General features: G+C 32.4%; 1 protein-coding gene across 1 annotated transcript in view; it reads left to right on the forward strand.

Annotated features, from left to right (window-relative positions):
• Positions 1–14,484, forward strand: part of LOC146305905 (uncharacterized) — a 47,607-nt gene that overhangs the window by 29,541 nt on the left and 3,582 nt on the right. The gene's annotated exons all lie outside the window — the stretch shown is intronic.

Consider the following 14,484-nt stretch of genomic DNA (forward strand, 5'->3'; position numbering starts at 1 on the left):
GAACGTTCCTTTTCCAATTTGAACATTGTTTATTTCATAAACATATGCAAAAATATTCAATAACATCAAGAAGTCACAATTCATTTTAAATTTCAAATTAAAAAGAATTATAAAAAGAATTTATATATATGTATGTATGTATGTATGTATGGTCATATGTATGTATGTATGTATGGTCATATGTATGTATGTATGGTCATATGTATGTATGTATGCATGTTCATATGTATGTATGTATGCATGGTCATATGTATGTATGGTCATATGTATGTATGTATGCATGGTCGTATGTATGTATGGATGGATGTATGGATGTATGTATGGATGGATGGATGGTCATATCCCTCTATGGTACACATTATGATGCCAGTGAGGGAAATGTGTTTTTATGTCTCAAAATAGACTAAATAAACATAATCTGAAGAAATTTTATTTTTATTTTCATTTTTATGTTTGGAAGTTTTTGGGGTTCGTCGCCTGTAGGCAACATTGTACCATAATGGTGCATAAGTGAAAAAGAACGTTCCTTTTCCAATTTGAACATTGTTTATTTCATAAACATATGCAAAAATATTCAATAACATCAAGAAGTCACAATTCATTTTAAATTTCAAATTAAAAAGAATTATAAAAAGAATTTATATATATGTATGTATGTATGTATGTATGGTCATATGTATGTATGTATGTATGGTCATATGTATGTATGTATGCTCATATGTATGTATGCATGGTCATATGTATGTATGTATGCTCATATGTATGTATGCATGGTCATATGTATGTATATATGCTCATATGTATGTATGCTCATATGTATGTATGTATGTATGTATGCTCATATGTATGTATGCTCATATGTATGTATGTATGTATGTATGCTCATATGTATGTATGTATGTATGGTCACATGTATGTATGTATGTATGTATGCATGGCCATATGTATGTATGTATTTATGCATGTATGCTCATATGTATGTATGTATGCATGGTCATATGTATGACCATATGTATGTATGTATGTGTGTATGTATGTATGGTCATATGAATGTATGCATGGTCATATGTATGTATGGTCATATGTATGTATGTATGGTCATATGTATGCATGTATGGTCGTATGTATGTATGTATGGTCATATGTATGTATGTATGGTCATATGTATGTATGTATGTATGGTCGTATGTATGTATGCATGGTCATATGTATATATGGTCATATGTATGTATGTATATATGGTCATATGTATGTATGTATATATGGTCATATGTATGTATGTATGGTCATATGTATGTATGTTTGTATGCATGGTCATATGTTTGGCCATATGTATGAATGTATGCTCATATGTATGTACGTATGTATGTATGTATGCTCATATGTATGTATGCTCATATGTATGTATGTATGTATGTATGGTCATATGTATGCATGTATGGTCATAAGTATGTATGTATGTATGTATGTATGTATGTATGGTCATATGTATGTATGCTCATATGTATGTATGTATGCTTGTATGTATGTATGTATGTATGGTTATATGAATGTATGCATGGTCATATGTATGTATGGTTATATGAATGTATGCATGGTCATATGTATGTATGGTTATATGAATGTATGCATGGTCATATGTATGTATAGTTGTATGTATGTATATATGTATGGTCATAAGTATGTATGTATATATGTATGGTCATAAGTATGTATGTATGTATGTATGGTCATAAGTATGTATGTATGTATGGTCATAAGTATGTATGTATGTATGGTCATAACTATGTATGTATGTATGGTCATAAGTATGTATGTATGTATGTATGGTCATAAGTATGTACGTATGTATGTATGGTCATAAGTATGTACGTATGTATGTATGGTCATAAGTATGTACGTATGTATGTATGGTCATAAGTATGTACGTATGTATGTATGGTCATAAGTATGTACGTATGTATGTATGTATTGTCATAAGTATGTACGTATGTATGTATGCATGTTCATATGTATGTATGTATGCATGTTCATATGTATGTATGTATGCATGTTCATATGTATGTATGTATGCATGGTTATATGTATGTATGTATGCATGTTCATATGTATGGCCATATGTATGTATGTATACTCATATGTATGTATGTATGCATGGTCATATGTATGGCCATATGTATGTATGTATGTATGTATACTCATATGTATGCATGGTCATATGTATGTATGTATGCATGGTCATATGTATGTATGTATGCATGGTCATATGTATGTATGTATGCATGTTCATATGTATGTATGTATGTATGTATGTATGGTCATATGTATGTATGTATGGTCATATGTATGTATGTATGTATGGTCATATGTATGGCCATATGTCTGTATGTATACTCATATGTATGTATGTATGTATGCATGGTCATATGTATGGCCATATGTATGTATGTATACTCATATGTATGTATGGTCATATGTATGTATGTATGCATGTTCATATGTATGTATGTATGCATGGTCATATGTATGTATGGTCATATGTATGTATGTATGCATGGTCGTATGTATGTATGGATGGATGTATGGATGTATGTATGGATGGATGGATGGTCATATCCCTCTATGGTACACATTATGATGCCAGTGAGGGAAATGTGTTTTTATGTCTCAAAATAGACTAAATAAACATAATCTGAAGAAATTTTATTTTTATTTTCATTTTTATGTTTGGAAGTTTTTGGGGTTAGTCGCCTGTAGGCAACATTGTACCATAATGGTGCATAAGTGAAAAAGAACGTTCCTTTTCCAATTTGAACATTGTTTATTTCATAAACATATGCAAAAATATTCAATAACATCAAGAAGTCACAATTCATTTTAAATTTCAAATTAAAAAGAATTATAAAAAGAATTTATATATATGTATGTATGTATGTATGTATGGTCATATGTATGTATGTATGTATGGTCATATGTATGTATGTATGCTCATATGTATGTATGCATGGTCATATGTATGTATGTATGCTCATATGTATGTATGCATGGTCATATATATGTATATATGCTCATATGTATGTATGCTCATATGTATGTATGTATGTATGTATGCTCATATGTATGTATGTATGTATGGTCACATGTATGTATGTATGTATGTATGCATGGTCATATGTATGTATGTATTTATGCATGTATGCTCATATGTATGTATGTATGTATGCATGGTCATATGTATGACCATATGTATGTATGTATGTGTGTATGTATGTATGGTCATATGAATGTATGCATGGTCATATGTATGTATGGTCATATGTATGTATGTATGTATGTATGTATGTATGGTCATATGTATGCATGTATGGTCGTATGTATGTATGTATGGTCATATGTATGTATGTATGGTCATATGTATGTATGTATGTATGGTCGTATGTATGTATGTATGCATGGTCATATGTATATATGGTCATATGTATGTATGTATATATGGTCATATGTATGTATGTATGGTCATATGTATGTATGTTTGTATGCATGGTCATATGTTTGGCCATATGTATGAATGTATGCTCATATGTATGTACGTATGTATGTATGTATGCTCATATGTATGTATGCTCATATGTATGTATGTATGTATGTATGGTCATATGTATGCATGTATGGTCATAAGTATGTATGTATGTATGTATGTATGTATGTATGTATGGTCATATGTATGTATGGTCATATGTATGTATGCTCATATGTATGTATGTATGCTTGTATGTATGTATGTATGTATGCATGGTCATATGTATGTATGGTTATATGAATGTATGCATGGTCATATGTATGTATGGTTATATGAATGTATGCATGGTCATATGTATGTATAGTTGTATGTATGTATATATGTATGGTCATAAGTATGTATGTATATATGTATGGTCATAAGTATGTATGTATGTATGTATGGTCATAAGTATGTATGTATGTATGGTCATAAGTATGTATGTATGTATGGTCATAACTATGTATGTATGTATGGTCATAAGTATGTATGTATGTATGGTCATAAGTATGTATGTATGTATGTATGGTCATAAGTATGTATGTATGTATGTATGGTCATAAGTATGTACGTATGTATGTATGGTCATAAGTATGTACGTATGTATGTATGGTCATAAGTATGTACGTATGTATGTATGGTCATAAGTATGTACGTATGTATGTATGTATTGTCATAAGTATGTACGTATGTATGTATGTATGGTCATAAGTATGTATGTATGCATGTTCATATGTATGTATGTATGCATGTTCATATGTATGTATGTATGCATGGTTATATGTATGTATGTATGCATGTTCATATGTATGGCCATATGTATGTATGTATACTCATATGTATGTATGTATGCATGGTCATATGTATGGCCATATGTATGTATGTATGTATGTATACTCATATGTATGCATGGTCATATGTATGTATGTATGCATGGTCATATGTATGTATGTATGCATGGTCATATGTATGTATGTATGCATGTTCATATGTATGTATGTATGTATGTATGTATGGTCATATGTATGTATGTATGTATGGTCATATGTATGGCCATATGTATGTATGTATACTCATATGTATGTATGGTCATATGTATGTATGTATGTATGCATGTTCATATGTATGTATGTATGCATGGTCATATGTATGTATGGTCATATGTATGCATGGTCGTATGTATGGATGGATGGATGTATGGATGTATGTATGGATGGATGGATGGTCATATCCCTCTATGGTACACATTATGATGCCAGTGAGGGAAATGTGTTTTTATGTCTCAAAATAGACTAAATAAACATAATCTGAAGAAATTTTATTTTTATTTTCATTTTTATGTTTGGAAGTTTTTGGGGTTCGTCGCCTGTAGGCAACATTGTACCATAATGGTGCATAAGTGAAAAAGAACGTTCCTTTTCCAATTTGAACATTGTTTATTTCATAAACATATGCAAAAATATTCAATAACATCAAGAAGTCACAATTCATTTTAAATTTCAAATTAAAAAGAATTATAAAAAGAATTTATATATATGTATGTATGTATGTATGTATGTATGGTCATATGTATGTATGTATGCTCATATGTATGTATGCATGGTCATATGTATGTATGTATGCTCATATGTATGTATGCATGGTCATATGTATGTATATATGCTCATATGTATGTATGCTCATATGTATGTATGTATGTATGTATGCTCATATGTATGTATGTATGTATGTATGGTCACATGTATGCTCATATGTATGTATGTATGCATGGTCATATGTATGACCATATGTATGTATGTATGTGTGTATGTATGTATGGTCATATGAATGTATGCATGGTCATATGTATGTATGGTCATATGTATGTATGTATGTATGTATGTATGGTCATATGTATGCATGTATGGTCGTATGTATGTATGTATGGTCATATGTATGTATGTATGGTCATATGTATGTATGTATGTATGTATGCATGGTCATATGTATATATGGTCATATGTATGTATGTATATGGTCATATGTATGTATGTATGTATGTATGTATGGTCATATGTATGTATGTTTGTATGCATGGTCATATGTTTGGCCATATGTATGAATGTATGCTCATATGTATGTACGTATGTATGTATGTATGCTCATATGTATGTATGCTCATATGTATTTATGCTCATATGTATGTATGTATGTATGTATGTATGTATGCTCATATGTATGTATGCTCGTATGTATGTATGTATGGTCACATGTATCTATGTATGCATGGTCATATGTAAGTATGTATGTATGCATGTATGCTCATATGTATGTATGTATGTACGTATGTATGCATGGTCATATGTATGACCATATGTACGTATGTGTGTGTGTATGTATGGTCATATGAATGTATGCATGGTCATATGTATGTATGGTCATATGTATGTATGTATGTATGTATGGTCATATGTATGTATGTATGGTCATATGTATGTATGTATGTATGGTCATATGTATGTATGTATATATGTATGGTCATATGTATGTATGTATATATGTATGGTCATATGTATGTATGTATGCATGGTCATATGTATGTATGTATGGTCATATGTATGTATGTATGTATGTATGGTCATATCCCTCTATGGTACACATTATGATGCCAGTGAGGGAAATGTGTTTTTATGTCTCAAAATAAACTAAATAAACATAATCTGAAGAATTTTTATCTTTATTTTTATTTTTGGAAGTTTTTGGGGTTCGTTGCCTGTAGGCAACATTGTACCATAATGGTGCATAAGTGAAAAAGAACGTTCCTTTTCCAATTTGAACATTGTTTATTTCATAAACATATGCAAAAATATTCAATAACATCAAGAAGTCACAATTCATTTTAAATTTTAAATTAAAAAGAATTCTAAAAAGAATTTATATATATATGTATGTATGTATGTATGTATGTATGGTCATATATATGTATGTATGTATGTATGTATGTACGGTCATATGTATGTATGGTCATATGTATGTATGCATGGTCATATGTATGTATGTATGTATGTATGGTCATATGTTTGTATGTATGGTCATATGTATGTATGTATGTATGTATATATGCTCATATGTATGTATGCTCATATGTATGTATGTATGTATGTATGGTCACATGTATGTATGTATGCATGGTCATATGTATCTATGTATGCATGAATGCTCATATGTATGTATGTATTTATGCATGTATGCTCATATGTATGTATGTATGCATGGTCATATGTATGACCGTATGTATGTATGTATGTATGTATGTATGTATGTGTGTATGTATGTATGGTCATATGAATGTATGCATGGTCATATGTATGTATGGTCATATGTATGTATGTATGTATGTATGGTCATATGTATGCATGTATGGTCATATGTATGTATGTATGTATGGTCATATGTATGTATGTATGGTCATATGTATGTATTTATGCATGGTCATATGTATATATGGTCATATGTATGTATGTATGTATGGTCATATGTATGTATGTTTGTATGCATGGTCATATGTTTGGCCATATGTATGAATGTATGCTCACATGTATGTACGTATGTATGTATGTATGCTCATATGTATTTATGCTCATATGTATGTATGTATATATGTATGCTCATATGTATGTATGTATGTATGGTCACATGTATGTATGTATGTATGTATGCATGGTCATATGTATGTATGTATTTATGCATGTATGCTCATATGTATGTATGTATGCATGGTCATATGTATGACCATATGTATGTATGTATGTGTGTATGTATGGTCATATGAATGTATGCATGGTCATATGTATGTATGGTCATATGTATGTATGTATGTATGTATGGTCATATGTATGCATGTATGGTCGTATGTATGTATGTATGTATGGTCATATGTATGTATGTATGGTCATATGTATGTATGTATGTATGCATGGTCATATGTATATATGGTCATATGTATGTATGTATATATGGTCATATGTATGTATGTATGTATGGTCATATGTATGTATTTTTGTATGCATGGTCATATGTTTGGCCATATGTATGAATGTATGCTCATATGTATGTATGCTCATTTCAATCAGGAGAGACTAAGAGTAAAAAAGAAATAGTTTATTGGCACATGCATGATATATGAAACATGAACAGTCTTTGGCGGTTAGACCCCAATGAGGTGAAACAATATGTATATATAAATGGGGGTGATGAAGCTGTAGTGAAGAGAACCCCCCCGGGGTCTAGACACTGGTGGTGGTGGTGATGATGAGGTGCAAAGCAGAGACTGGTGAGGTGAAGTGGCTCTGGACTCCTGCTGCCTGGACCTGAAGGCTGGAGGAGAGGTCGTCAGGGAGGATCGAGGTGAACATCTTCTGCTACCTGGGTCCAGTGACTGGAGGAGAGAGGGGTGGAGGAGGGTCGCGCGACTGATTGAATGACAACTGATGGAGCAAAGACAGAGGCGATTTAAAGATTTGGCAGCAGCAAATTGACTGGCTATCGCGACCGTGGCAAAATCTGAATGGATGGTAAAGACGAAGGTGAACGCCCACAAACAGCTGATTAGAGGGAATAGGAGGAGAGAGGCGGAGTAAAGGAAAGTTGTGAATGAAGGCAGCGTAATAGAAGGTCTTCCTGATTGAACTTACGCTGAGCTACATATGTATGTATGTATGTATGTATGTATGTATGCTCATATGTATGTATGTTCATATGTATGTATGTATGTATGCTCATATGTATGTATGCTCATATGTATGTATGTATGCATGTATGTATGGTCATATGTATGTATGTATGTATGTATGTATGGTCATATGTATGTATGCTCATATGTATGTATGCATGGTCATATGTATGTATGTATTCTCATATGTATGTATGTATGTATGTATGTATGGTCATATGTATGTATGTATATATGCTCATATGTATGTATGCTCGTATGTATGCTCGTATGTATGGTCACATGTATGTATGTATGCATGGTCATATGTATGTATGTATGTATGTATGCATGTATGCTCATATGTATGTATGCATGTATGTATGTATGCATGGTCATATGTATGACCATATGTATGTATGGTCATATGAATGTATGCATGGTCATATGTATGTATGGTCATATGTATGGATGTATGATCATAAGTATGTATGTATGTATGTATGTATGGTCATATGTATATATGTATGCATGGTCATATGTATATATGGTCATATGTATGTATGTATGTATGTATGTATGGTCATATGTATGTATGTTTGTATGCATGGTCATATGTTTGGCCATATGTATGAATGTATGCTCATATGTATGTATGCTCATTTCAATCAGGAGAGACTAAGAGTAAAAGAGAAATAGTTTATTGGCACATGCATGATATATGAAACATGAACAGTCTTTGGCGGTTAGACCCCAATGAGGTGAAACAATATGTATTTATAAATGGGGGTGATGAAGCTGTAGTGAAGAGAACCCCCCCGGGGTCTAGACACTGGTGGTGGTGGTGATGATGAGGTGCAAAGCAGAGACTGGTGAGGTGAAGTGGCTCTGGACTCCTGCTGCCTGGACCTGAAGGCTGGAGGAGAGGTCGTCAGGGAGGATCGAGGTGAACATCTTCTGCTACCTGGGTCCAGTGACTGGAGGAGAGAGGGGTGGAGGAGGGTCGCGCGATTGATTGAATGACAACTGATGGAGCAAAGACAGAGGCGATTTAAAGATTTGGCAGCAGCAAATTGACTGGCTATCGCGACCGTGGCAAAATCTGAATGGATGGTAAAGACGAAGGTGAACGCCCACAAACAGCTGATTAGAGGGAATAGGACGAGAGAGGCGGAGTAAAGGAAAGTTGTGAATGAAGGCAGCGTAATAAAATGTCTTCCTGATTGAACTTACGCTGAGCTACATATGTATGTATGTATGTATGTATGTATGTATGTATGCTCATATGTATGTATGCTCATATGTATGTATGTATATATGGTCATATGTATGTATGTATGCATGTATGTATGTATGTATGGTCATATGTATGCATGTATGGTCATAAGTATGTATGTATGTATGGTCATATGTATGTATGTATGCATGGTCATATGTATGTATGGTCATATGTATGTATGTATGTATGTATGTATGTATGTATGTATGTATGTATGGTCATATGTATGTATGTTTGTATGCATGGTCATATGTTTGGCCATATGTATGAATGTATGCTCATATGTATGTATGGTCATATGTATGTACGTATGTATGTATGGTCATATGTATGTATGTATGTATGTGTGGTCATATGTATGTATGTATGTATGTATGTATGCTCATATGTATGTATGTATGTATGTATGTATGCATGGTCATATGTATGACCATATGTATGTATGGGTGTATGTATGTATGGTCATATGAATGTATGCATGGTCATATGAATGTATGCATGGTCATATGTATGTATGTATGTATGTATGGTCATATGTATGTATGTATGTATGTTTGGTCATATGTATGCATGTATGGTCATAAGTATTTATGTATGTATGTATGTATGTTTGGTCATATGTATGTATGTATGCATGGTCATATGTATGTATGTATGTATGTATGGTCATATGTATGTATGGTCATATGTATGTACGTATGTATGTATGTATGCTCATATGTATGTATGCTCATATGTATGTACGTATGTATGTATGTATGCTCATATGTATGTATGGTCATATGTATGTATGTATGGTCATATGTATGTATGTATGTATTTATGCTCATATGTATGTATGTATGTATGCTCATATGTATGTATGTATGTATGCTCGTATGTATGTATGTATGGTCATATGTATGTATGTATGTATGGTCATATGTATGTATGTATGTATGTATTCATGTATGTATGTATGGTCATATGTATGTATGTATGCTCATATGTATGTATGTATGCTCATATGTATGTATGCATGGTCATATGTATGTATGTATGCTCATATGTATGTATGCATGGTCATATGTATGTATGTATTCTCATATGTATGTATGTATGTATGGTCACATGTATGTATGTATGCATGGTTATATGTATGTATGTATGTATGTATGTATGCATGGTCATATGTATGGTCATATGTATGTATGGTCATATGTATGTATGTATGTATGGTCATATGTATGTATGTATGTATGTATTCATGTATGTATGTATGGTCATATGTATGTATGTATGCTCATATGTATGTATGTATGCTCATATGTATGTATGCATGGTCATATGTATGTATGTATGCTCATATGTATGTATGCATGGTCATATGTATGTATGTATTCTCATATGTATGTATGTATGTATGGTCACATGTATGTATGTATGCATGGTTATATGTATGTATGTATGTATGTATGTATGTATGCATGGTCATATGTATGACCATGTATGTATGTGTGTATGTATGTATGATCATATGAATGTATGCATGGTCATATGTATGTATGTATGTATGTATGTATGTATGTATGGTCATATGTATGTATGTATGTATGCATGGTCATATGTATGTATGGTCATATGTATGTATGTTTGGCCGTATGTATGTATGTATGTATGTATGTATGGTCATATGTATGTATGTATTCTCATATGTATGTATGAATGTATGTATGCATGGTCATATGTATGACCATATGTATGTATGTATGTGTCTATGTATGTATGGTTATATGAATGTATGCATGGTCATATGTATGTATAGTCGTATGTATGTATGTATGTATGTATGTATGTATGGTCATAAGTATGTATGTATGCATGGTCATATGTATGTATGTATGTATGTATGTATGTATGTATGTATGGTCATATGTATGTATGTATGTATGTATGGTCATATGTATGTATGTATGTTTGTATGGTCATAAGTATGTATGTATGCATGTTCATATGTATGTATGTATGCATGGTCATATGTATGTATGGTCATATGTATGTATGAATGTATGCTCATATGTATGTATGTATGTATGGTCATATGTATGGCCATATGTATGTATGTATGTATACTCATATGTATGTATGGTCATATGTATGTATACTCATATGTATGTATGTATGCATGGTCATATGTATGGCCATATGTATGTATGTATACTCATATGTATGTATGGTCATATGTATGTATGTATGCATTTTCATATGTATGTATGTATGCATGGTCATATGTATGTATGAATGTATGCTCATATGTATGTATGTATGTATGGTCATATGTATGGCCATATGTATGTATGTATGTATGTATACTCATATGTATGTATGGTCATATGTATGTATGTATACTCATATGTATGTATGTATGCATGGTCATATGTATGGCCATATGTATGTATGTATACTCATATGTATGTATGGTCATATGTATGTATGTATGCATGTTCATATGTATGTATGGTCATATGTATGGCCATATGTATGTATGTATGTATACTCATATGTATGTATGTATGCATGGTCATATGTATGGCCATATGTATGTATGTATACTCATATGTATGTATGGTCATATGTATGTATGTATGCATGTTCATATGTATGTATGTATGCATGGTCATATGTATGTATGGTCATATGTATGCATGGTCATATGTATGTATGTATGTATGGATGGATGGATGGTCATATCCCTCTATGGTACACATTATGATGCCAGTGAGGGAAATGTGTTTTTATGTCTCAAAATAGACTAAATAAACATAATCTGAAGAAATTTTATTTTTATTTTTGTTTTTGGAAGTTTTTGGGGTTCGTTGCCTGTAGGCAACATTGTACCATAATGGTGCATAAGTGAAAAAGAATGTTCCTTTTCCAATTTGAACATTGTTTATTTCATAAACATATGCAAAAATATTCAATAACATCAAGAAGTCACAATTCATTTTAAATTTTAAATTAAAAAGAATTTTAAACTTTAAACTACTTAAATCAACAAAGATAACCATTACCATAACCATTTGAAAAACAAAAACAACAAATTCCAGTGTTTGATCATCACTGCTTCATTTCAGTGCATGTTTTGTGTCAGTCCCCTGTGTCTTTCCTGACATGTGTTGCCATCACTTGTGGTGTTGCTGCTCAGTGCTTATGGAACTCCATGAAGCAGTTTTTTTCAGGAGTGAAGCACATATTGTGCACTGTGATTTCACTATACCCTTACATCCAGGGTATCTGCATCTGCCCTTTTTCTCCACCCAAATAGGCCAGTGGTCAGTGTTGTGTTTGCTATAGTGATTCCATAATGGTTCACTGTTGCAGGCAACATTGCAACTTTCTATGATGCCTCAGGGCAACAGCTGCATTTTAACAAGTATCCACTATTAAATTAGTAAATAAGTTGCATGAAACTATCAAAACTTAAAGTTTACTCACCTATTAGTGTGAAGACATTTTTTTCCAGGTGGAAAAGGGACAAAAAATAACTTTTTGAGAGTCTTTTTTTTGCAGCAAGATAGCAGAGCTGTCTCCTTAGAAAAAGCCCGCCAAGAAGGGTTTCAAAATTGCTTCCTGGAGGTCATGTGACAACTTAAAGCATTGTTAATGGTTCCCTATGGTTTTACCTCTTTTTTAAAGTATCGCATCATTTAAAGGGATGCATTGTGGAGATGTGACAGGGCAAAAATGGGTTTGTTGCCTGAGGGCAACATGGTACCATAGAGGGTTAATAAAGGATGTGTGGTTCAGGTATAGACTTTTTGCCAAATAATTTCTATTCCCTTTGTTGAAATGCACTTTGTCCTGCCGTAACCCCGCCAACAACTAACAGCCGGTGTTTTGTCAGGTGAATTCTATTGTGCATTTTCCCATGGCACTCTTCATTTCCTGTTGGCAAGTGCATCCCTTTATCACATGACAGCTCTGAGCTTAAATGACATGCCAACCATTTAATGCCATTTTTCTTTTTCACTCAACTGAACACAAACCTCAACTGAAAAAAATCTGAAATACCAGTTCTGCTAATATGAAAGGGACGCGGTTAATAATTATTTGAAAATATAGGCTCCATTCAGTGTAAAAATATACCAATATTACAACACAAATAAGTTTAAGAGTCTCATTCCACACATGTATAAAGGTTAATGTAGTACAGGAATACATATTTTATAACTATTTCAACAGCAGAATCATAATTTTAAACTGGTGGCAAAAATGTAGAGTATACTTGATCAAAAGAGGCACAAGAAGGCCTATGGTTAAAACTTGACTTTCACAGCTACTTTAATTACAGGTGATTAAAAGGAGGAAAACAAAGACTGATCATATCTGTTCAATTGCAAGAAATCAACACCTTCACCTTCCATGTAATAGTTATTAGACACGTTTGAATAAGCCACATTTAATATCTGTTGTTTTAAGACATAACTTGTTAGTCTGAAGCCAGTAAGCTTTGTTGCTTGAGGCGTTCTGCATATTTTTTTTTAACCACATGCACACATGTAGCTTCACTGCTTGTAAACTTTAATGCGGAGACACTCCTTTTTACTGGAACTAGAATTTCTTTACCACCCACAGATGTAGTTTAATATATTTTCTTCTTTAATACAACAAAATGTTAGTCGTGTACTGTACCTGTATGTAGAAGTTCCTGTCAGTGTTATTGCAAAGACAACTGAGAGCCTGCTGTGAACATGACATGAGAATCACGAGAACTGTTTGTTGTAATATTCACTTTTTTTTTTCTTTTCTTAAAAATGACCCAAACAGAATAATTGATTAATTGATTGTGTCACAATCTTGTCACTTGAAAAATTGGTCCAAACATACTGGAGCACAAGGACGTATCTCCTTCCTGTAACAATTACGTTCATTATTGATTAATCTGTCAATAATTATCTTGATTAATCAATTAGTTGT

Source organism: Lutjanus erythropterus, chromosome 23, assembly GCF_056507025.1.
Source record: "Lutjanus erythropterus isolate fLutEry1 chromosome 23, fLutEry1.hap2, whole genome shotgun sequence".
Taxonomy (NCBI): Eukaryota; Metazoa; Chordata; class Actinopteri; order Lutjaniformes; family Lutjanidae; genus Lutjanus; species Lutjanus erythropterus.